The 26,612-nt window shown below is 36.5% G+C and overlaps 1 protein-coding gene across 2 annotated transcripts in view; it reads left to right on the top strand.

The window, feature by feature from the left end:
* Positions 1–206: 206 nt before the first annotated feature.
* The window catches only part of LOC106869244 (WASH complex subunit 5), a 170,406-nt gene continuing 144,000 nt past the window's right edge, over positions 207–26,612 (top strand). For both annotated transcript variants that reach the window (XM_089356151.1, XM_089356153.1), the window contains exon 1: positions 207–291. The gene's annotated coding sequence lies outside the window, so the exon portion shown is untranslated. The remainder of the gene's footprint in view (positions 292–26,612) is intronic.

Raw genomic sequence — 26,612 nt, 5'->3', positions numbered from 1 at the left:
AATCTTCCGTGTGTTTCAATAAAATACAACCATATCCCCGTTAAAACAAACTAGATAAATCAATCATCGATTGCTTTTTTTAAATAAAAACACAAATCCATGTAAAACTAAAATATCCTTTCCTTCGGATAATCTAATGGATGGTAAATGAAAGACTGGAATAATTTTTCAATGGGAACTTTGAAATCTGCTCACCGAAGTGAATCACATGATATCCAATATGGAAGAGGGGCGGTAGATACTCTGCACCAAGTCAAATATATTTTCTATGTATTTAAGAATCTACAAACGGTTAGCTATTTCTTTTTATTTTATTCCGACTCCCACCTAATTCTCGATTGACCCTTAGTATAAATATTTTTTTGTGTGATTGCCCTTTGTCCCTTTTTTTTAATTTATGAACTGCTAAATAAACATTTCTCCTTCCTCACTCACAGCCACCTTTCTTCTTTCTAACAACAACAACCTGTGAATGTCTTTCTTTATGACAACACCTACTATTTTGTTTTGCATAATCGTTGATCATTCATTCATACACCACACACATTATATATATATATATATATATATATATATATATATATATATATATATATATATCAAATAATAAATGACTATATGCATATATACGTACAAGTATGTGCATACCTACATCTACCTGTATATATAGGTGCATATCTGGGTACAGGACGTTGTAAACAAAACGTGGACAAAAAAATAATAATAACCAGAGTACAGAAAACACACAGGCCACATAGAGAACATTTTCCTTCATCAGCTTCCCCCATACACACATACACGCGAGTTTATTTTCCCCTTTTCTGTTTTCGTCAACTAATATACGTCTTAAACATCCTCCAGTTGTAGACAAATAGTTTTCTCTTTTTTTTTTTTTTTTTCTAACGTTAATTATTGATTTCTTCCATGTTATGCTACCTTTTGTTCGTTCTTTTATTACTGCAGTCGTTATCTCCTCTCTCTCTCCTAACATGTTTAGTAACATTACTGTTGTATGTTTACTTACCGCTGTTAGAAATACTTCCATCAGAATAACTAACTTATTTATTTACTTTCTTCGTATTAATAGACAGTAATTATATTTATTCGAAAACTATAGAAATCTATCATTAAAAAGAGAAAATATTAATTCATATCCAAAAAGTGATACATTTTCTGACACGGACTAAAATGTAGATGTTTATTTCAGAGTAGGCGTGGCATATCACCTGCTCTCCTCTTTCATACATTAAATATATTTACTATTAAAAAAAATTCTTTGGAATTCATTTTCCAGTTTGATTCCTTGTATTATTTAGCAATTTTGGCTTGCACAAGGACTATATATATATATATATATATATATATATATATATATATATATATATATATATATATATAGATAGATAGATATCAGTGAGTCTTCGTCTTTCAGCCATGGTGTCGATTTAGTACTTTGACTTGCGATTGTTACTTGTTAATAGTCAGTGAAAAACAGATTTAACACTCCACCACATATTAACCTCCCACCCTTTCGAAGGGAATGGTCACTGGATAATGCAGTACCGAATTCACTACGTCTGGAGACAAAACTGATGGCTACACCTGGAATGCCTTTCATAATTCAGAGACGATTTAATACTTTATTGAGTTAAGGCGGCGAGCTGGCAGAAACGTTAGCACGCCAGGCGAAATGCTTAGTAGTATTTCGTCTGTCTTAACGTTCTGAGTTCAAATTCCGCCGAGGTCGACTTTGCCTTTTCATCATTTCGGGATCGATAAATTAAGTACCAGTTGCGTACTGGAGTCGATCTAATCGACTGCCCCTCTCCCAAAAATTTCGGGCCTTGTACCTAGAGTAGAAAAGAATATTTTATTGAGTGAAATATAAGAAGTAACATCAAAAATGAAAATTCTTCAAAACAATATTTTTTAGAGAAAGAAAAACAAAACTGAATTCATACTTCGTCTTCGTTCAACAGTTATTCTCTTCTTGTCATGACTTACAAATATAGACCAAAGCTCATATATGAACTTGTTAAATAGAATAGACTACCTTCCCACCTACAAAGGCAGCTGAAATCCTCCCACAAAAATATCATCGTTATTCAACAGTACGTTACTTGAGCTTTAGTTTGTCTATATATAATATATTTTAAACGGTTCGATGGGCGGTATGAGGAAGTGCATCATGTTGTGAACTACAAAGCTAAACCTAAACAAATCTTTAGACTTTTCAGAATCTTTCTATCAGCACCAAAATAAAAACATAGAGAGAAAAATCTTTAAGCAGCAAACTTTGAGAACTATGGCCACCACCACCACGTCAAATACAGTATAATTTGTAGTATATCTTTTTCATTTTCACACACATTTGTAATGACAACATATATATATAAAAAAAAAAAGCTAAGAATAATTGTATGAGTAAATTATTCCATATATTAATATATATATATATATATAGAGAGAGAGAGGGAGAATTCACAAAAAAAAAAACAAGACTAAGACAGGTGGTGTAGACAACAAACAGATGTATTAGTATAACGCTAGGGAAGTGAAAAAGTCTTAAGAATGCAAAGATATCTATCTATCTCTCTCTCTCTCTCTCTATATATATATATATATATACATATATCTTTGCATTCTTGAATATCTAAGTATCTTCAAATTATATTTTGAAATAAGATTTCAAGCAAACATTTGTATTAAATCATTTTTGCAGTGTGTGTTTAAGATTTCTCTTATTAATACTTCGCATAGAAATGAAATTGTTTAGATTCTGGTCACCTTTGATGAAGCAGACTTGTAATCAAATGTGTCTCTTGCTGTCACCATTCCATCTTTCTTTATTTTCTTTTTTTCTGACATAGCAGTCTGTGTAGCTACATTATTTAATGTGTGTCCTTACTTTCAAGATATTAAGGTGTGATTTGAGGAATATTCAGCAACTGTTTTTAATAGATCAATGATGCTCTTGTTAACTTGTTTCCCCTGACTTCAGCCCCTAAGATATAGACAAACTTGTGGTCCAGGGCATTCCAGCAATGAGCATCTTGTCTTTTATTCAGGAATAATGCATCTAGTTTTCTCTTCTTAAGTTGGTAAGGTGTAATTTTAGGAACCTATGGCTGCTATTTCCATGATCATAAAAGATTATATATTATTTGGTAGACTAAGATATATAATGATAATGAAATTATTGTGTATAGTGCTAAGGTGCACTACAACTCATCAAAGGTGCATGTACAATATTTAGAATTATGTACAAAAATCAGGAAAGTGAACAGTATGAGTCATGATGTACACGTGTGCATGCATATGGAGGGGGGCTGGATATCACGTGTAGTGTTGGTGAATTTCAGGAAGCATAGAGGTTTTAAAGGAACATCAAGACAGAGGCCACATCTATTTACCAAACTCCTCCTTAATGAACACAAAAAAAAACTTTTGCATCCTACTTCAATTGTTAGGGAACTCCACCTCCTGGAACATGAAAACAATCTTGAAACATCTTGCCAACTTTCTCTCAGAGGTCCTTCATGTAACAGCTATGTGTTTCATTGTAAATATGTCTTTGAAACAATCATCATCATCTTAATGTCTATTTTCTTTTCCCACCCCCAATTTTGGCAAACGCTGACTTGGAATACATGAACAATAATAATAATAATAATAATCATATATTTTTATGTATGATATTACCTTCAAAAACATTGAAGCAATAACTGACTTTTCCACTTTTTAACTTCCCTTGAGTCATCAATTCTCTCACATTTTATCTTTGTTGAATTCATATTCCCTATAAATACACACACATATACACATGTATGTATATATACATGTGTGTGTGTATATATATATATATATATATATATATATAATATTAGGGACAAAATCCAAAATTACAGGTAAAAAACTCAATTAACATGATAGTGGATTTTCATCGATGAGTTCTTGAAAATTGGTTATTTTCCCTAAAACTATCATCATCATCGTTTAACGTCCGCTTTCCATGCTAGCATGGATTTTCCCTAAAACTATATATATATATATATATATATATATATGGGAGAATGTACGAAAAAAAAAAACAACAACAGACGAGGACAAGTGGTGTAAACAACAAAAGGATGTATTAGTATGACGCTTGGGAATACGGAAAGTCTTTAACGTTTCGAGCTACGCTCTTCAACAGAAAGAATACGGAGACAAGGAGAAAAAAAATTGAATGTTTTGGTCAGCGATCTATCATAGCTTCTGCTATATATACACATACATACATACATACATATATGTGTTGCAGTTATTTGTTCCATCTATTATGTGCTCTTCCTTGTGCCTAATTTCTCTCAGCTTACATGGCTTGTGTGTGTGTGTGACGTTGTTAAAGCACACTACTCAATATTATTAGCTGTATGAATATGCAGGAAAAGATACAAACAATTTAATATGCTATTGGTTTCACTCCGATTCTACATGTGTGTGTGTGTGTGTATGTATGTATGTACAAGTGTGTATATCTGAGTGAGTGTGTATTCATCTTGTCTTGACATGTGCTCTCTGATGGTGAGAGAATAAGTCACCATTTATACAAAATGTTGTTAGCTTACAACTCTCTCTGGAAACTTTTCTAGGTTGTTTGTTGTTCAGTAAACTAAGGGAAAATATTAACTTCCTTGGGAACAGACAAAGGTTAACAACTGGGAGAACATCAAGCTATAGAAAAATATGCCTCGACTAGGTTTCATCTGACCCATAAAAGCATGGAAAAGTGGGTGTTAAAAAGACAAGAATATGATAATGGCAATATATTATGGAACTAGTGTCTGAAATGTTAGAAACTCTCTTCATTACCTTTCATGCTTTATACTAATAACACCCTTGTGAAAACTTGCCCTCTTTTGTTTTTCTTGTTTTTGCTCATTCATATATATAATACTTCTCCACGTCTGGCTGTATAGCCTTTTTGTTTGTTTATTTCACTGTTTCGTTTTCCTGTCTTGTTTTCCGTCCGCCACTATCCTCCATGGAACAAATTTAATTTGTGTCGGTGGGAAGAGCCATTTAACGATGCGTCCTACCCTAACTCTTCGAAATGCCAGTGTTTTAATGGTGGCAGCTGATAAAAGAATATGTTCTCTATGTGGCCTGTATGTTTTTTTGTACCTTGTGTATCATTTTGTCCATGTTTTTTTTGCAACGTCATGTACCCAGATATGCATCTATATGTACATGTAGATGAAGGTATGTGCATACATGTACATATATATGCATATACTCATATACTTTTGTTTATATATATATATATATATATATGGTGGTTGTCTACTCCTTAAACAGAGTTTGACCACCTCCTGCACCTACACCTTAGCCCTTTCATGGCATCTGATGTGGCTTTTTAAACCAGACAGTATTTTGAAAAAACACCCACACAGATTGCACCTCTGATTTGCACTACCAATACCTGCAAGTAAGTTCTGCTCATTGTGGATCCTAACATGTCTTTTAAGACCCCCATTGGATTTGCAAACCCTCTGGCACACACCACATTCAAACGTGTGCACAGACATATAATCAGAATAGCTAGATGAGGTTTGTTTTCCATGGGTTCGCAGGTGAGATTTGAGGCCAGCCAAGGACAGACATACATACATCACCTAACCTAATGTCACATTCTTAATAAATGCTATTATTCTACCATTTCCAGAGAGTTCCTAACTCATATTTCATCAGAAAATTATTATTTGTAAATCTCACAATGTGAGATATTCAGCAATAGTACTTTGGAGTAAAGATTATTTGCCAACATAACATGGCAGTCCTGGTTTAGGATGAATGTTGCTGTAATTTAGCCCCAGGAGACATCATCTCCAGCTGGCTATACAACACGATATAAGGACACAGATTGTGTCGTATAGCCAGCTGGAGACAATGTCTCCTGGGGTTAAATTACAGCAACATTCGTCCTAAACCAGGACTACCATGTTATGTTGGCAAATAATCTTTACTTCATATTTCATCATTTACATATTTCTTTTGATTAGCAGCCTTCTTAGCTGCTCCTGGGTCTTCATCTCTATCTCACAATTATAATGTTCATCAAGGCACCTAGCTCCAGATGCATACTGTATGTTCAAGTAAAAGTATCTCTGTATCATAAAGTCTATTCTTGTATTTATTTTATAGTCTTTGTTTTCATTAACCCTTTCACTGTGAAATTAAATTTCATGGTTATTCCAGTAATTTTGCCATGGATGGATGGGTCTTCTGCAACACCATGTATCACCAATCAGTATGGTCCTTTGTCATTTCCACTGTGAAAAGCAGCATCTTTCAGCGATTCATCTTCTACCACTTCCCAAGTCTTCCTTGGTCTCCCTCTTCTGCAAGTTGCATATCTTTATACAGTAGTCATCTTCTGTTTACATCACATATCCATTCCAGCACAGCCTTCTCTCTCTCTCACTGCATCTGTTTCCTTTTATACCCAGTTTTTCTCTCAGCTCATTTGTTCTCGGGTGTCCATGCACATTCACATTAAATACCTATTGGAGCAAACTGGCTTAATTTCTTTCTAGTTATTGCCGGTCTCCTGCATTCAAGGCTCATGTCTTGCTACCATACTGTATCACAGTTCTAACACAAGAGTCATACACTCTACACTCTGCTCTGAGAGAAAAAGAGTCTTTATTGCCTATAATGGTAATAGCTTCTTGAATTTTTTTTAGCTCAACCCATTCTTACTCTGGCTTCTATATTTTCTGAACCATGAATTCTACTTCTTTTACCTAGATAACAGAGGTATTAACTTCTGCTGAGTCAACAGAGCATCTAAGAGAATCTATTTCCAATATATATTTCATACATATTGCTCTTGTACATCTACTACACAAAAAAAGCTTACCTTCTTCTTTAGTTTCATGAAAGTGTTGAGCAGAAAATGGCGACATTTCCTGTCCATAGTTTGCACTGGGTGTATATTCAGTTGTACATATTGATCAGTGGCTTGACTTGAGGTTATCGTGGAGATATGATAAACATATCACACCATTATATTAATTTTTTTCTCTTTCTCACTCCTCTGGTTTTCTTTTTTTTTTTTTTTTTTGATGAAGGACTACTACACCATCATGTTAGTTTTTTTCTCTTTTCTTCTGATGAAGATCTAACATCTGAAATATTAAGACACTTTTTCTTTCCATTGAAGCATTAAGCTAATACCTTATTTGTTGAACCTTGTCTCTTTGTTTTGATTTTTTAATGATCATTGTATTTATACTCTATATGTATGTGCATCTCTCTCTCTTTCTCTCTCTCTCTCTCTCTCTCTCTCCTCCTCCTCCTCCCCTGTTACTACAGCCTACCCAAACACAAACACATAATTTCTCACTTCCCCTGTCTCATGCAACTCTCACAGACATATTCATCACTCCGTCCATCCACTCTTCAACTTTTTCCAGTCTTTACAGATGTCACTTACCTCCATCTCTCATTTCCCCTATCTCTTTCCTCCATACACTCTTGCAAACCCACATACACTTCTAGTTTCTCCACCTCCACCTTCTCCCTTCACACCTTGAAGTGCCACCTGGACACCTCATCATCACTGCTTATCTCCTCTTCTCTTGCACCTTAACCCCTATCTAGCTTAAGGGTGCATCCCCCAACCCCCTCTGGAGTGGTGTTGATTTGTGAGCTGCTTGGTAACCTTGGTAGTGCCTGTGATACAAAAGCAATTCCCAGTTGTTGTTGTTGTTGTTGTTGTTGTTGGCACACCGTCGCTTATGATGTGGAGGGTGCCAGTTGATCTGATCAATGGAACAGCCTGCTTGTGAAATTAACGTGCAAGTGGCTGAGCACTCCACAGACATGTGTACCCTTAACGTAGTTCTCGGGGATATTCAGTGTGACACAGTGTGACAAGGCTGACCCCTTTGAAAATACAGGTACAACAGAAACAGGAAGAAAGAGTGAGAGAAAGTTGTGGTGGAAGAGTACAGCAGGGTTTGCCACCATCCCCTGCCGGAGCCTCGTGGAGCTTTTAGGTGTTTTAGCTCAATAAACACTCACAATGCCCGGTCTGGGAATCGAAACTGCGATCCTATGACCGCGAGTCCGCTGCCCTAACCACTGGGCCATTCCCAGTGCACACTGTAAACTGGAATTTTGGAAGGGCATCCAGCTGTAGAAACCATTCCAAAGCAAGCACTGGAGTGCAATGCAGTCCTTAAACCTATTGGGTTCATATCAAACTGTCCAACCCATTCCAGCATGGAACATGGATGTTAAATGATGATGACGAGCATGTGTGTGTGCATGATCATCATGATCATCATCATCATCATCACCATCATCATCATTTAATGTTCGTCATGTGCTGACACGAGTTGGACAGTTTGACAGGAGCTAGGCAAGCTGGAGAGCTGCACTAGGTCCCATTGTGTGCTTTGGCATGCTTTGTACAGTTGGATGCTCTTCCTAATGCCAACCACTTTGCAGAGTGTTCTGGATGCTTTTTATGTGGCACCAACACCAGTGGGGTTGCCAAGTAACCTATCAGACAAAGACCTCTCAGCTGGGAGAGAGAGTGGAACCAAGGGAGGTGGCTTTGTGCCATTTAAGAGGTTAAAGTATTATAGAGGGATAGAGACAGGTGTCTTATTATGGAAGAGATACTTGGCTACTCCTGTAAGAAAAGAAAGGAGAAACAGAGATAGAGAGACTGTCAGTGAGAGAGAGAGAAGAAAATAGATGGTGGAACAGTGGGGGAGAGTATAAGTAGTACTGTGGGGCTTGAGAGGGATTGTCTATAAGAGTGTGAGAGGAGATGTTTAGAAATGAGGAAGCATTGAGTGTAGCTTGTGATGGTGAGAGAAATTGTTGTGCTTGGGTCAGGAAAATATGTGAGAGCATGGCAAGTGTGTGCAGGTAGGTATGGGAGGGAGAGTGGGTGGGCCTGAAGCAGTTGTTGGCATGGGGGAGGGATGCTGGGAAGATGGGTTGTGAGGGAGTTTTGACAAAGGGAAGATTGTGTGTGTGTGTGTGAAGTGAGCATGGCCGTACAGGACATGCATGTATGTCTGGATGGCCATGATTTTACTTTGCCTGACGTGTCTTCTCAAGCTCAGCAAATTACCTGAAATCTTAATCCTTTGTAATCTCCTTTGTGTGGTTCAACAAGTGAAGATCAATTCTCACCACTTCATTCCATGTCTTCCTGAGTCTACCTCTTCCACATGTTCCCTCCACAAAGATCAGCACTTCTTTATGCAGCTGCCCTCATCCATGCATCACATGACCATACCAGTGCAGTCTTCTCTCTTGCACACGACATCTGATACCTCATATACCCAACATTTCACATCCCGCAGAGCATGCTGGCTTCATTTTTTGCAACCCTTCACATGTCCTCTGCAGTCATGACCCATGTTTCATCACCATGTAGCCTAGCTGTCCAAGCACAGGCATTATACAATCTGCCTTTCACTTTGAGGCAGAGACTCTTTGTTACCAACAAAGGTAAAAGCTCTCTGAACTTTGTCCCACCCATTCTTATTCTAGTAACTACACTTTCAGACCATCTTCTTCGACTACTAACTTTGTCCCTAGATAACAAAAATCATCTAATACTTCTAAGGATCCCACCAAACATTTGAGGAAATCTATTTCCTGTGCATTCTTCATGTTTATATATATATATATATATATATATATATATATATATATATATATATATGTATATTCCAATGGCTACAGTAGCATGGCTGAGTATATGAACTCTTAAATCACCGTGTGTTAAAAAAAATGAAGAAAAACCCTCGGTGTCATGGACAGGTGAGATAACTCACCCTCAATCTCATTTAGGAGTGATGGAAACCAGTATTTCACCATTTTTGTGGCTTGTCAACATCACACTCCCACAAGGATTGAAGGCAAGTCACCTACCCAGGAGTGGGTTGTGTGGTAAGAAGCTTGCTTACCAATCACATGGTTCTGGGTTCAGTCCTACTGTGTGGCACCTTGGGCAAGTGTCTTCTACTATAGCCTCGGGCCAACCAAAGCCTTGTGAGTGGATTTGGTAGACGGAAACTGAAAGAAGCCCGTCATATATATATATGTGTGTGTGTGTGTGTGTGTGTGTGTGTGTGTGTGTGTGTGTGTGTGTGTGCGTTTGTCCCCCCAACATTTCTTGACAACCGATGCTGGTGTGTTTATGCCTCCGTAACTTAGCAGTTCGGCAAAAAAGACCGATAGAATAAGTACTAGGCTTACAAAGAATAAGTCCTGGGGTCGATTTGCCCGACTAAAGGCGGTGCTCCAGCATGGCCACAGTCAAAATGACTGAAACAAGTAAAAGAGTACCCAGTCCAACGACTCATATGTTCATGCCTTGTAAAATTATATGCTAGCATGTCCGGAAATTGCATACTTGTATATCTACGTACAGATGTGTATACATGAATATATATACATGTATGTATATGAGCCTCATCTATGAGCTGATAAAGTACTGAGATGATTAGCAATTCACTATACATGAGACCCATCTATCGTAACAGAAAATGAAGTCATAAAAGCATATCACTTATTCTACCACCAACCCCAGCCAATTTGCCTCTGTCAAGCCTTCCCCACAACTCATCTTTCTAACACCCATCTTTCCATCGCTCTTCTAACTACCACGTTATATACTCAGCTGCTGCAATTGTATAAAAGCTGAACTGCAGATGTTTCATCCCACTTTTGTGCCACCAGTTATCCCTCTTCTTGGATCCACCCATTGTTCATCACTCATCTTGCATTCTCAATATCATCCCTAACCACTTTATTTTCTACTGAACAGCTCATAACTGCCATTGTCTGCCCATCACCATTTCTGTTCATCACTTGCTATAATATCCCCACCTAAATGCCTCTGACCTCCATCTCTATTACTGTGCATCTCTCTCTCACCCTACCCACCAACATGCGTACTTCACACCATCTCCTCATATTTCATCTGCCTACAATTTTACTTTACAGTTGCTCTCCACAGCCCTTGTATGTATTGCTACTTATAACCTTCTCTTCCCTGACCCTCTCCTATTTTCCTTAACCTTCCTCCCAAAACTGAGATTCACCATTGACCAGACTGCCACTCTTGTTCACCACTTACTGCATTTACCTGATCCTCTGTCTTATCCTCTCTTATATTCACCTTCTTGTACTTTGAGAGTATGCTCTAACACCTCATCATCACCATCTTTTGTCTCTCTCCACCTGAGATAGCCATGTATCTCCTCTACAAGATACCCATTTCTGTTCCTCTGTCACATTTCAGCCTCTCAACATCTGGCTGGCCCAAAGCCACCTCCCTCAATACTGCACCCCAACTCAGTCAAAGAGTCTTGTCCTGCAAGTTATTTAGTGACCTCAAGCATCAGTGCCATGATAAAAAGCACCCTGTACACTGTAAAGTAGATAGCATTACAAAGATTATCCAGCCTTAGAAACCATACCAAAACAGACATCAGAGCTCAGGGCAGTGTCCTGACTTGTCATATCTTGTCAAACCATCCAACTCGTGACAGCATGGAAGACGGATGTGTGTGGGTGGGTATGTGTGTATATATTCCTTTATCTTTTACTTGTTTCAGTCATTGGACTACAGCCATGCTGGGGCACCACCTCGAAGAATTTTAGTCAAATCAATTGACCCCAGTACTCTTTTACTCGTTTACTTGTTTCAGTCATTTGACTGCGGCCATGCTGGGGCACTGCCTTTAGTCGACTTATTCTTTATAAACCTAGTACTTATTCTATCAGTCTCTTTTGCTGAACCACTAAGTTTCAGGGACACATCATTTGTCAAGTGATGGCAAGAGGACAAACACAGACAAATACATAAATATATACACATATATATGTATATACGCAATGGGCTTCTTTCAGTTTCCGTCTACCAAATCCACTCACAAGACTTTGATCAGCCCGAGGCTATAGTAGAAGACACTTGCCCAAGGTTCCAAGCAGTGGGACTGAACCCGGAAGCAACTTCTTACCACAGAGCCACACTACTTATTCTATCTGTCTATTTTATCAAACTGCTAAGTTATAGGGATGTATACACAACAACACTGATTGTGAAGCAATGGTGAGGGACAAACACACACACACATCACACACACACACACACACACACACACATATAGTGGAAGACACTTGCTCAAGGTGCCATACAGTAGTACTGAACCTGGAACCATGTGATTAGAAAGTATGTGTATATGTATGTGCAATATATATATATATATATATATATATATATATATATGCATATATATATATATATATATATATATATATGCATATATATATATATATATATATATATATATATATATATATATATATATATATATATATATATATATATATATATATATATATATATATGCATATATATATATATATATATATATGCATATATATATATATATATATATATGCATATATATATATATATATATATATGCATATATATGCATATATATATATATATATATATATATATGCATATATATATATATATATATATATATATATATATGCATATATATATATATATATATATATATATATATATATATATATATATATATATATGCATATATATATATATATGCATATATATATATATATGCATATATATATATATATATGCATATATATATATATATATGCATATATATATATGTATATATATATATATGCATATATATATATATATGCATATATATATATATATGCATATATATATATATATATGCATATATATATATATATGCATATATATATATATATATATGCATATATATATATATATATGCATATATATATATATATATATATATGCATATATATATATATATATATGTATGCATATATATATATATATATATATATGCATATGCATATATATATATATGCATATGCATATATATATATATGCATGTATACATATGTAAGTATATACATATATATATATGCACACACACACTAGAAATGCCAGTTAGTAGTAACAGCAGAATGTTTGAACCATTGATAAATCCATCCTTATAAATCAACAGTCTTGCACATTACTCATTATCAGCTGTCTGACTTGCTTTTGGCAAACAACTATTAAAAATTTAAAATTTCTTTCGGCTTAAGTTTTCAAAAAAAATGTTAATCCTTTAATGTAGAACTAAATCTGGAGAGTAACAGACAGCCAGAATAGTTGCTAAGGAGGGCAAGATTTTTGTCAGACCTACAAGTTTTACAAACTATCACAATTGCTGATTGGCTAATGCTTCAGCTATTTTGTTGAAAAGTCATTGGTTTATATTCATCATTATTATTGCTGTTTATCTCAAATGCAATAGAAGACTATTTCTGTCCTTTTCACCTGGTAACAGAATTAATATGAGGGAGAGAGAATGAGAGAGGGAAAAACGCACACATGTGGATACATGGTTGTGTGAATCTAGTGTTCACTTTATAAACCCCTTGGTCTCAAGTTCTATATCTCCATATAGCACCTTGGACAAGTGTCTTCTACTATATCCTGAGATCAACTAGTGTTAGGGTAACCGGTGATGGAAATTGTATGGAAGTCCATTGTATATTTATAAACATGAGAATGTGTGAGTGCATATGCACATGTGTGTCGTTGTGTAGGTTTACATGCTGTGTCCTCACATGAATGTGTTGAGTAAAAAAACTATCACATGCCCTATCAAGAAATCATCTTGCTTTGCACTTTTGAAGACAACTGGGATAGAAAAAAAATCCCTTGCTTCAAAAACAAGCAAGGGTTAAAGTGAGAGGAAAGGTATCCAGCTGTATAACAATGTCTCAGTATGTACTCATCCAACCCATGCTAGCATGGAAAATCAGACATAAAACATACAAAGAGCATATATATATATATATATATAAATGGATGCAGACATAGTTATGTGGTTAAGAAGTTTGCTTCTCAACCACATCATTTCAGGTTCAGTCTTACAGCATGGCACCTTGGGCAAGTGTCTTATTAGTGGATTTTGTTTATAGAAACTGAAAGACATCAACTGTGAGTAACTATGGCTGTGTGGTATACATGCACACATACACACACACACATTCATTGGTGTTGGCATGACTGTGTGGTTTAGAAGTTTGCTTCCCAACTACATAGCATTAAGTTCAGTCCCACTCCAAGGCACCTTAAACAAGTGTCTTTTGCTATAGCTTAAGGGCAATAATAGCCTTGCAAGGGGTAAGCAGGAACTGAAAGAAGCCCATTGTATGTGTGTATTTTTGAGTCTATGTTTGCCCTACCCTTCTCTGATGAGAACCTAATAAGGTTCAAAAACCAGTTCAGATCATTCATTTTTGTTTCTATCTATGGAGAAATAGTTAAATTTCCTTTGTTTGTATATCTACAACAAAGGTTTACATGTGTAATTTGGTTGACTGTATGTGTGTATATACATGTGTGTGTGTGTGTGTATAAATGACACATAAAAAGCACCCACTACACTCTTGGAGTGGTTGGCATTAGGAAGAGTATCCAGCTGTTGAAACTGTCCCAAATAAGATTGAAACCTGGTGCAGGCCCCAGCTTACTAGTTTTCAGTCAAACCATCCATGCCAGCATGGAAAACGGATATTAAATGATGATGATGATGATGATGTGTGTGTATGAAACCAATACTGGCAACTACTTGCAGTTTCTTAGTCTGACTTTCAAAATGCAAAAAAAATCCCCAGTAGTTGTTAGTAGTGGTTTCAACTGGCTAACTTAAATTCATGCTCTACTTTATGGTGTTGAGTGCTTTGTTTCTTTCACTGCAACTACAAGCTCACAGATACACACACACACAAAAGGAATAGTAGCATAGTAGCAAATGCTGCATGTGACAAGTGAAAAATCAACATGGTTGCAGTGCCAAGACAGAAAAACCTCTTACCTAAGAAGGATTAAAATAAATGCCAGTTTTAAAACCCTGATTGCTGTCAATAATGATGGCACAAGAGCATGGAAGGAAGAAAAAGCTGTTGCCAGTTAAATTTCATTTTGTTTATTTATAAACCAAAGATAAAATATCAATACAGTTGGGTTTTATTTCATTTTATTTTATCATTTTATCACTATTATTATTATCATCATCATCATCATCATCATCATTATTATTATTATTATCATTATTATCATCATCATCATTATTATTTAGCCCTTGTGGCCAATAAAAAAAATTAATTATTATTATTATCATCATCATCATCATCATCATCATCATTATTATTATTATTATTATTATCATTATTATTATTTTTAATCTTTTCCCACTACAGATTGACCCTTTACAAATGGTCATTAATATTATCATCATCATCATCATCTCAATCATTATCTTCATTGTTGTTGTTGTTCTCATCTAGAATCCAAATATAGAACCCTAATCTAGTGGTAATTAACTTACTTGATAGAAATAGCTATAGATATCTAACTAGTTGTCTTCAAATTTCTAGCAATGGCCTGTAAAAAAAAAAAAAAAATATGTGTCTCTTATTTTAGTCATCATCAGCATCATTATCATTATCAGCAGCAACAGTGGCAGAAACTTTGCTTTTTATGCTGGCTTTTCCCAGGCTGACATGGTTTGCATGAGATACTTTCAGGCAGTATTCTACAACCAGATGCCCTTTTTGGTGCCAACCCTTATGTTTTCAGCTAAGATACTTTATTCCACATTTTCACATATTAACCTGTCAAGCTGCCAGACTCTGTTTATGTAAGATGTGAAGAAGTGTTACTGCTGTCCCAGTAGTGTTAATATGAACACACGCACACACGGTGGGCTTCTGATCGCTTTCCATTTAACAAAACCCACTAACAAAGCATTAATTAACCCTGGGCTATAGTCTGTAGTAGGTTATGAAAGGTATGACCTTGTCACACTAAGAGAGCTTATACTCATGGTAGTAGCTGTGTCAGGAAGGTACAATCGTGCCAGATTGGTCCTTCTACATGTAGGTAAAGAAACAATGCCAAAAGCCCATGTTTGATTCAGTCAACATTGTAATTTTGTGTGCTGTACTTTGAAGGCTGTCTGAACTTTGTATGACATCTCAGAGAGTCATTAACTGACGGGTCCACACATATGGGTAGAACGTGATAGAATTTCAAAGCCTACCTCAAGGAAGTGCTATATCCAGATGCTTCCTCCAAACATGAGCTAGCTACTACTTTGCATAGCAGAGTACCATTTTGAGCTGCTGTGAATCACCAACTGTGGAGTCCCAATGCCCAGCAACAGCCAAAAGTCATGCTTTCAGGACTGGGCTTGTGTGCCTCTTGGGCTCCAGTTCCTCTTTGTGATTGTCCTCTTGAGACAGGTGTCTAGGAGGTTAGGATCAGTCTTGCACCACTACACTCATATGAATCAAATGTGGGTCAGTAGATGCATCTCGGGGATGTGTGGCATTGTCCACATTTAAAACCCAGGTCTAACTACAGCCTACAATCTGCAGCCCAGTGATTAGGGACCCCCACACTAAAGGAAGTCTCTTTCCTTGCAGAAGTCAGCTTCCTTTTTTGAGCATTTTCACCAGTAGAAATTAGCTGTTGTTTCTGACACTCTGCAAACAAAGTTCAAATCTTGGTAACAGGAGAGGGTAGGCAACTGGAAGGCCATGCGCCCTAAAAGACCTACCTGGAAAACTGGACATTAAAATGATGATGATAAGGTGATGGATTGGTAGATTCTTTAGAACAGTAGAAAAAATGCCTTGTGGTATTTTTTCCAGCTCTTTACCTTCTGAGTTTAAATCCCATTTGACAACTGGTATTGGTTTGTTTACATCCCTATAATTAGTAGTTCAATAGAAAAGTAACTGATAAAATAAGTAGGTATTAACTTTTTTGATACCAACCTGCCCAGTTCTATGAGACCACTCCTGGTTCTATGGTATAAACCATCTTATTTTAAAGTGATTTAAATTAAAACCATCCATCACAATTTAATGTTAATTCATGCATCAAACACCATCTCATTAAAGACAAAGTTATTTTATTAAATTCTTCATTAAAATAGTTCATTATTTTAAAAATCATTTGAAAACAAAAGTAGTTTATTTCTGTAGAAATATGGTAACAAAAAGGGTTGATTGACAGAAGTACAAAAAAAATAATAATAAATAAATTCTAGTTGTTGCTCCAGTATGACTACAGTCCAGTGACTGAAACATGGTAAAGAGTACATGAGGAAAAAAAATGTCCCTTCTTAGTGTTGACTTTGTGTTTTATCAATTAAGGCTGAATTAATTAAGTACTAATTTATATCAGATGTCTAATTTAATTAACTAGCCTTGTACTTAATTAAAAGAAATTAACCTCATCAATCTTATCATCATTATTTTTATTACTATGACCATATGATATATTGAGTTTCGGAGGGGGAATGTAGTTTATGATTGATGTCATGGGTCTTTATATCAGAAGTTTTATTTATATTGTATTTATTGTTCTTTGGAAAGGCATCACTATCAGAGATATCAGCTCCCTTTTTCCTGTAACTTCATTGTTCCATGTTGAATTTCCATTGGTGATTTTTAATCATTATTGTTATTGATGTAATTTCCTATAATATCCTCATCATTATCATCATCAATGATATCATTATCGATAGTGTTATTATCATCAGATCAGGCATATCCTTACCAATACTATCATCACCATCATCATTAGTATTATTATCAACAGTATCATTACCATCATCATCAGTGATATCATTTCCAATATTGTCATCATCATTGTTATCAATATCAATGATATCGTTACCAATACATTCAATTATTTGAGCTCTTAATGAAAACACAAAGCAGTTCATGCCTGGCATTCATAACAAATTAATTAAAAAACAAAAGAAATTTCTTTTCTGCTAGACATTTCTAATCTTTCTCCACCTCCTCTATGATTTACCATTGTCAGTATTTGATACAACACTCTGGTAATGTTTCTTTTGCCAAATACAAATTCTTTGTATTTAATCTTAGAAAGCATGGCCACATGGTAAAGAATTTCATTTCAGAGCCATGTGGCTTTGTGTTAATTTCCAGTGTGTGGACACAGTATCTCTAACTACTTTGGGAGTCAAATTTGGTTGATGGAAACTGGAAGATGCTTATCATCAGCAGCAGCAGCATCTGATCAAGCTTGCTTAGACATTTTTAACTTGCACACACCATCCATCTTGGTCCTGAATTAGCTGAGGGAGGTCTTCAAGGAGGTGTCCAGTGTTTCTGGTGTGTTGATCTACATATGTTGTTTTCAAACAACTTTCCCAAGTATGGCCATGCTTTGGCATCCATAGCATTGGGTCACTTATCTGCTCATCATACACACACATATATTTATCTTTATATATATATATATATATATATATATATAAGTCAGTAAATAGTGGGGTTGTGTTAACCGCACGTGGAGAAATAATAGGAAAATGAAAAATAATAATAAGGTAGCATGCTAAACTGGAAGCATATTTTAATAAAGATTTCTAACCGGCTTTCATTGCATAGCAAATTTTCAAGAAGAGGGAGAATGAAAATGTTTTTTACAAAGAAGTACAAAATGAAGAAAATAATATATTAAAAAAAAAATGATATATAAAAAAATAAATATACCAATACATTATATTGTTTTGAGCTTTTGAAGTTCAATGGTAATTCATGTATATAATGGTTGGAAAAATAAGGATGCATGAGAATTGAGAGTTGTGTTAAGTTTAAAAAAAGGGTTAAAAGTTTGTGTTAAGCAGGAAGTGTGGTTTCAAAACAGGAAGTGTGTGTAAGGGGAGACAAATGTTGAAAAAAAGAGTTCATAACTCCAACTAAAAACATTTGTCTCCCCTTACACACACTTCCTGTTTTGACACCACACTTCCTGCTTAACACAAACTTTTAGCCCTTCTTTTAAACCTAACACAGCTCTCATTTCTCATGCATCCTTATTTTACCAACCATTATATACATGAGTTACCATTGAACTTTAAAAGCTCAAAGACAATATAATGTATTGGTACATTTATTTTTTTATATATTATTTTTTTTATATATTATTTTCTTCATTTTGTACTTCTTTGTAAAAAACATTTTCATTCTCCCTCTTCTTGAAAATTTGCTATGCAATGAAAGCCGGTTAGAAATCTTTATTAAAATATGCTTCCAGTTTAGCATTCTACCTTATTATTATTTTTCATTTTCCTATATATATATATATATGTGTGTGTACGTATGTATATATTTCTTCATCACCCTCATACCATGCTGGCATGGATTGTACAACTTGACAGGATCCAACTGGACCAATAACCGCATCATGCTTCAATATCTGCTTTAACATAGTTTCTACATCTCAATGCCCTTTATAATACCAACCATTTTACTGTGTGTACTGGGTGCTTTTTTTCTCTCTTCTTGTAGCACTAGCACTAATGAGGTCACCATGAAGCTTGCAAGACTTAGATCCCCCTTGACTGGGCTATAGTAGAGGTGGAGACAGAGGGAAGGAAACAGAACACTTGGTTTGTTCACTATCCAAAGAGTACAAACTCCATTTGAGCCTTGGGCCACTATTCAGTGATTAATAATTCCAGTTCTAGATATTTCTTTTCAATGTCTGAATTATGGTAGTTTAATAGACATCTATATCTACTTCAGGATATAATAGGCTTAATTACCTAAAATTATTTTACCGAGTGCCAAAATCCTCCAAAATCTTGCATTTCAATGTTTTTTCTTATATTTAAGACTGCCTGGAAAATAGTTGGCAAGGACTTTATTTATTTGTAATGTATTCCTGAAGTAAGCTGCTTGTATAAAGTTTCAAAGTTGAATGTCTGCCTTAAGATATTAGAGATTAGATATGGCTCTAAATTTAGTGAAATCCTCAAATCCATCTTCCCACTTCCCCCAGTTTGAATGCCTATAAAATTGGAACCATACATAGTTTTCAGTACTGACTAGATAGAAAAAAACTTTCAGGCAATTTAAAAGATACTGTCTTTCACGTAGCTGGAATGCCTCTATTCAATCCACAGAAGAGGAGAGTTTGGTAAAAAAAAAAAAGCCAAACTTGCTATCTTCAATTCGACTTTCATACCTTTCCCCACTTATGGTCATGAATGTTGGTTAATATCCAATAAAATACTACTGAAAATGCAAGTAGCTGAAATGGTGTTCCTCTGAAGGACCTTTGGAGTAACATTACTCAACTGGATATGTAGCTTGGCAATCAAGGAGTCTGACCAGGTCAAGGAGATGCTTCTTTGCATTGAGAACTCACTGCTCCATTATTATGGAGATTTGATTAGAATGTCTCAGGAGAGTATCACAAGACATGTACTTCAAAGTGAGTCAACTGGCAGGAGACCAAGGAGTAGACCAAGTATGAGATGGTTGGATAATATCCAGAGTCTCAATTGGTTCCGCTTGGGAATCCAGCCAGAAAGTGTAATGATTGGACCCCATGGAGGAGGTACCCCATGGAGGAGGTACCTGAGGACTTTATTCCCATGACGCTCCCATGAGTGGTAGGCAGAGAAGATGGATGGATGAACTTCTATTATTATAGCATAGATTTCGCTGGAGCAATACCACAGCTGTACCCTCTCACCACAAAAAGTAAGCTTTATAGAAAAGAGAGTATTTGAAGTGTGATGCTGATGCCTTTTCAAATTATATCAGCAACATCAGTCAAATGAAATAATAGCAAAGAGTCAAAACTTGTACATAGTTTGGTCTTGCCCTAAGTTTATGTTCTACTGGTTACTACCAAGAAATACTCATACACACATATACCTTAATCTATATTCATTTAATAACAGACGTCTTAAAATGTAAATGTATCTATTATCAATCAGTCAGAAAATGTGTAAGCATAATATGGTGTGTGGGTATGTGTGTGTGTATGTATATATATATATATATATATATATATATATATATATATACGTGTGTGTGTGTGTATACACAGATAGATTGATAGATTTTGTGTGTGTGCTTCTCCATATACATACATATATGAGGACAAGATGCAGTGAAATTTAGGTGTAAAAGAAACAGCTAAGATAACTTTATTTTAAATGTTTCAGCAAAAACAATTATAAAAAAAAGTCTTGCTTATACATTGACACGTAATTAAACCATCTAAATTGCCACTTCATCATCATCAGTTTTTTTTTTTTTCCCGTGTCTTTGATTTTCTTTTCTTTCTTTTTCTATCCGCAATGTTTGGTTTGTTTGTCAGTATATTTCATAATTGACAGTTAGTAGTTTGATTTCTGTCGAGTATAAATCATTAGTCCTCTTGCTAAAGTGGATTTCTTTTTAATTGTTTTTATTTCACTTTATTTTTAGTGGTCATTTATAGGCACAGGCATGGAAGTAATGTAAGAAGTTTGCTTCCCAACCACATGCTTTTGGGGTTCAGTCCCACTGCGCAGCACTTTCGACAAGTATCTTCACCTATAGCCCCACACCAACCATAGCCTTGTGACTGGTTTTGGTTGAACAAAACTGAAAGAAACTCTTGTATTTCTACCTCTCTGTCTATCTATCTATCTAGGGCCTCTCACTCAGAGTAAAAGGCAGACTCTATGACGCATGTGTACGAACAGCCATGCTACATGGCAGTGAAACATGGGCCGTGACTGCTGAGGACATGCATAAGTTCGCAAGGAATGAAGCCAGTATGCTCCGATGGATATGTAATGCCAGTGTGCATACTCGACAGAGTTTAAGTACCTTGAGTGAAAAGTTGGACCTAAGAAGCATCAGTTGTGGTGTGCAAGAGAGGCGATTGCGCTGGTATGGTCATGTGATGAGAATGGATGAGGATAATTGTGTGAAAAAGTGCCACACCCTAGCGGTTGAGGGAACCTGTGGAAGAGATAGACCCAGGAAGACCTGGAATGAAGTGGTGAGGCACGACCTTCGAACATTGGGCCTCACCGAGGCAATGACTAGTGACTGAGACCTTTGGAAATATGCTGTACCTGAGAAGACCTGGAAAGCCAAGTGAGACCATAACCCATGGCCTTTGCCAGGGGTGTAGCCAGCCCACTTATGCGTACCTTTCCTTCATTGGATACTAAACTCTGCTTGCGAAGACCTGTTGGGGCAAGTGAAATCGAAATCGTAATTGAACCAAATTCGATGACTGGCACCCGTGCCAGTGGAGCGCTAACAGCACCATCCAAGCATGATCATTGCCAGAGCAGCTGTCTGGCTTCCATGCCAGTGGCATGTAAATAGCACCATTTGAGCGTGATCATTACCAGCGTTGCCTTACTGGCACTTGTGCTGGTGGCACGTGAAAAAACATTCAAGAGAGGTCGTTGCCAGTGCTGCTGGACTGGCTCCTGTGCAGGGGGTACATAAAAAACACCATTTGAGTGTGGCTATTGCCAGTACTGCCTGACTGGCCCTCGTACCAGTGGCATGTAAAAGCAGTCACTACACTCTCGGAGTGGTTGGTGTTAGGAAGGGCATCCAGCTGTAGAAACTCTACCAGATCAAATTGGAGCTTGGTGCAGCCATCTGGCTTGCCAGTCCTCAGTCAAATCGTCGAACCCATGCTAGCATGGAAAGCGGACATTAAACAATGACGATGATGATGATGAGATATATATATATATATATATCTTTGTGTATGTGTGTGTCCTACATCACTGATTGAAAACCAGTGTTGGATTGTGGTCGTTTACATTTTTGCTACTTAACAGTTCAGCAAATGAGACTAACAGAATAAGTACCAGATTTTATAAAGAGTAAGTACTGGGACCAAAATGTTATGCCATATAACTTGTGTATTCAAATTATTTATCACTGAAATCTGTGATGTTTTAGTTAATTGTTTGTCAAAATATTTCTATCTTTAGATAATTTTCTTTGAATTTCAGAAGAAAATTATTGACAATGATGCTAGTCTACTGAATCTTAGATCTGTAGTAATTATATGTGAAAATCTTTTGCTGGTTCCAACTAATTGGTTTTAGCATTACTGTAACATCATCATCTCTAGAACTACAGAACCTATTGGGTGAAGTTTAACCACTTATCTATGGGGTGCTATATCAGTTGGGTGCACTACAGAACACCATCATCATCATCAACATTTAGCATCTGTTTTCCATGCTGGTATGGGTTGGACAGCTTGACAGGAATTGGTTCCATAGTCTGTTTTGGCTTGATTTCTACAGCTGGAAGCCCCTCCTAATTTCAACCACTCCACACAGTGTACTGGGTGCCTTTTACATGGTACCTTCATCAGTGCTTTTTATGTGGCACAAACACCAGTGCTTTTAACATGGCACCAGCACCCACATCGATGCTTTTTACATAGCACCTTGGTTTTAGGATCTCAATTCTGTCTTGGTGGGCAAGTCTTAAGTACAGCAATGCACCACATATCTCAGTCCTCAGTCATCTCCTCTGTAAGGTTCAGTGTTCTCTTTGTCCCGTGTCATCCTGAGTCTCCCCCTTCTGCAACTTTCCTCCACTCTAAGTATTTAAGTGATCAACACTTCTTTACACAACTGTCTGCATCCTGTAAAGACTCCTGCAATCTTGACCCTAAAGTACTATTGGTAGTAATATCTACTTTGAGGTTGGTTCTGAAGATATGCAACTTAACCCACACAGCTAACATATCTACATATATGTCCTTCTATGTAGAAATACATGATTAGCATATATTACTGGGTCTGCATTAACTTATTACCTACAGCTATACGTTTAATTTAATTTCCATTAGCAACCCGAAAGTTATACTGCATAATATATATATATATATATATATATATATATATATATATATATATATATATATATATCTGTGTATGTATATGCATATATATATATATATATATATATATATATATATATATATATATATATATATATATATATATATATGAGAAGAGTGTGAGAGATAAATATTGCTGTGTCAAACAAAAATTTACTTACAGGAAATCAATTTTAGAAGAAATAAAGGGAGGGGAGATGGAAGAGACAGAAAGAGCAGAGGTGTGAGGGAGGAATGTATGGAAGAGATTGAACTTAGGAGAAGTAGGCGTAAGAAAATAGAAGAAAATATATCGGTTGCTCTCTAAATTTAGTGGAAGATAAAATAAAAAGTTTCCATACATTTTCTACTTTGTGTGTGTGTGTGTGAGTGAGTGTGTATGCATGCAGTTACATGTAGGTACTTCTGAACACATACTCACTCACATAAGCATGTGTAAAGAGAAAAAATAGATGTAGACATACTTGCATGTGTGTGTATATATATATATATATACATATATATATATATATATATATATATATATATATATATATATATATATATATATATATATATATATACACACACACACACGTTTCTGTATGATTGTATTTGAATGTCTATTTTGAAAATTCATATTATGCGTTAAAAGCATGTATATATATTTGGTTGCACATACATAGCTGTTCATATGTGCATACATGCACATGCACACACACACACACACAGAGGTACATGCACAACAAGTAATGAAATACGCAATGATCTCGAGACAAAACTTTGGCTATTATATATATGTAAGAAAATCTCACTTTTCCTTCAGTAATGTAATAACACTGCATTGTTATTTGTTATAGATCTTGTTTTTGATGTGATGTGGTTCTCTTCTTCTGTTACTTGGTCCTGCTGTGTACTCTTCCTTTTCCTCTTCCTCCTCCTCCTTGCTCTCTTCTCTTTTCATCAAGATTATATATGTTAGTCGCTTTACATAAAGTAATATTAACCCTTTCTAGTTTTGACATCTGGATCAAATGTAATTGGACCCTTGTCAAAAAATATGATTACATAGTTATGTAAAAGCAATCATGAAGTAGATATATATATATATATATATATATATATATACAGATATGTGTGAGTGTGTATGTATGTATGTGCATGTGTTTGTGTGTGTATACACACTCATACATACATACATATATATATATATATATATATATATATATATGTATAAAATCGTCAGCAGTTCATATCTCTGAAGAGAAGCTCACTCTAAAATATTAGAGCAGGGATATATTTAGAAGGCTGATTGTTTTGGCTGGTCAGAGAATGGACATTGGTTTCATGCCTGTAAAGCGCTTACCTGTAAAGGTGACTTGTGAGACTCAAATAGCCAGGGGCACATAACTTCTCTATGTTTCCTCAGATGTTTTCCTCCCTCCAGTTGTACAGAGGTTATGTGCCTCCAGCCATCTGTGTCTGATGAGTTGCCTATACAGCTAAGTGCTTTTTAGGTACAATACCAACGGCCACTCTCAGACTGGCCATAACAATCAACCTTCTAAATATATATCTATATATATATAGGCACAGGTGTAGTTGTGTGGTAAGAGGCTTGCTTCCCAACTACATGGTTCTGGGTTCAGTCCCACCGCGTGGCACCTTGGGCAAGTGTCTTCTACTATAACCTTGGGCTGATCAAGGCCTTTTGATTTGGTAGGCGGAACTGAAAGAAGCTTGTCCTATACATATATATCATCATCATCATCATCATCGTTTAACGTCCGCTTTCCATGCTAGCATGGGTTGGACGATTTGACTGAGGACTGGTGAAACCGGATGGCAACACCAGGCTCCAGTCTGATTTGGCAGAGTTTCTACAGCTGGATGCCCTTCCTAACGCCAACCACTCAGAGAGTGTAGTGGGTGCTTTTACGTGTCACCCGCACGAAAACGGCCACGCTCGAAATGGTGTCTTTTATGTGCCACCCGCACAAGCCAGTCCAGGGGCACTGGCAACGATCTCGCTCGAAAATCCTACAGGAGCCAGTCAGGCGGTACTGGCAACGGCCACGCTCAAAATGGTGCATCTCATGTGCCACCCGCACAAGAACCAGTCCAGGGGCACTGGCAACGATCTTACTTGGCTTGCCGGGTCTTCTCACGCACAGCCCATTTCCAAAGGTCTCGGTCCGTAGTCATCGCCTCGGTGAGGCCCAATGTACGAAGGTCTTGCCTCACCACCTCAGCCCAGGTCTTCCTGGGCCTACCTCTTCCACGGGTTCCCTCAACTGTTAGGGTGTGGCACTTTTTCACGCAGCTATCCTCCTCCATTCTCACCACATGTCCATACCAGCGCAATCGTCTCTCTTGCACGCCACAACTGATGCTTCTAATGTTCAGCTTTTCTCTCAAGATACTTACACTCTGACGGGTATTCACATTGACATTACACATCCAACGGAGCATACTGGCTTCATTCCTTGCGAGCTTACGTATGTCCTCAGCAGTTACAGCCCATGTTTCACTGCCATGTAGCATGGTTGTTCGTACGCATGCGTCATACAGTCTGCCTTTTACTCTGAGTGAGAGTCCCTTTGTCGCCAGCAGGGGTAAGAGCTCTCTAAACTTTGCCCAGGCTATTCTTATTCTAGCAGCTACACTTTCAGCGCACCCACCCCCACTACTAACTTGGTCGCCCAGATAGCGGAAGCTATCGACTACCTCTAGTTTTTCACCCTGGAATGAGATAGAAGTT

Source organism: Octopus bimaculoides, chromosome 8 (assembly GCF_046866305.1).
Source record: "Octopus bimaculoides isolate indiv1 chromosome 8, ASM4686630v1, whole genome shotgun sequence".
NCBI lineage: Eukaryota > Metazoa > Mollusca > Cephalopoda > Octopoda > Octopodidae > Octopus > Octopus bimaculoides.
Note: the sequence above shows the minus strand (reverse complement) of the source record. Positions and strands in the feature narration are given on the sequence as shown.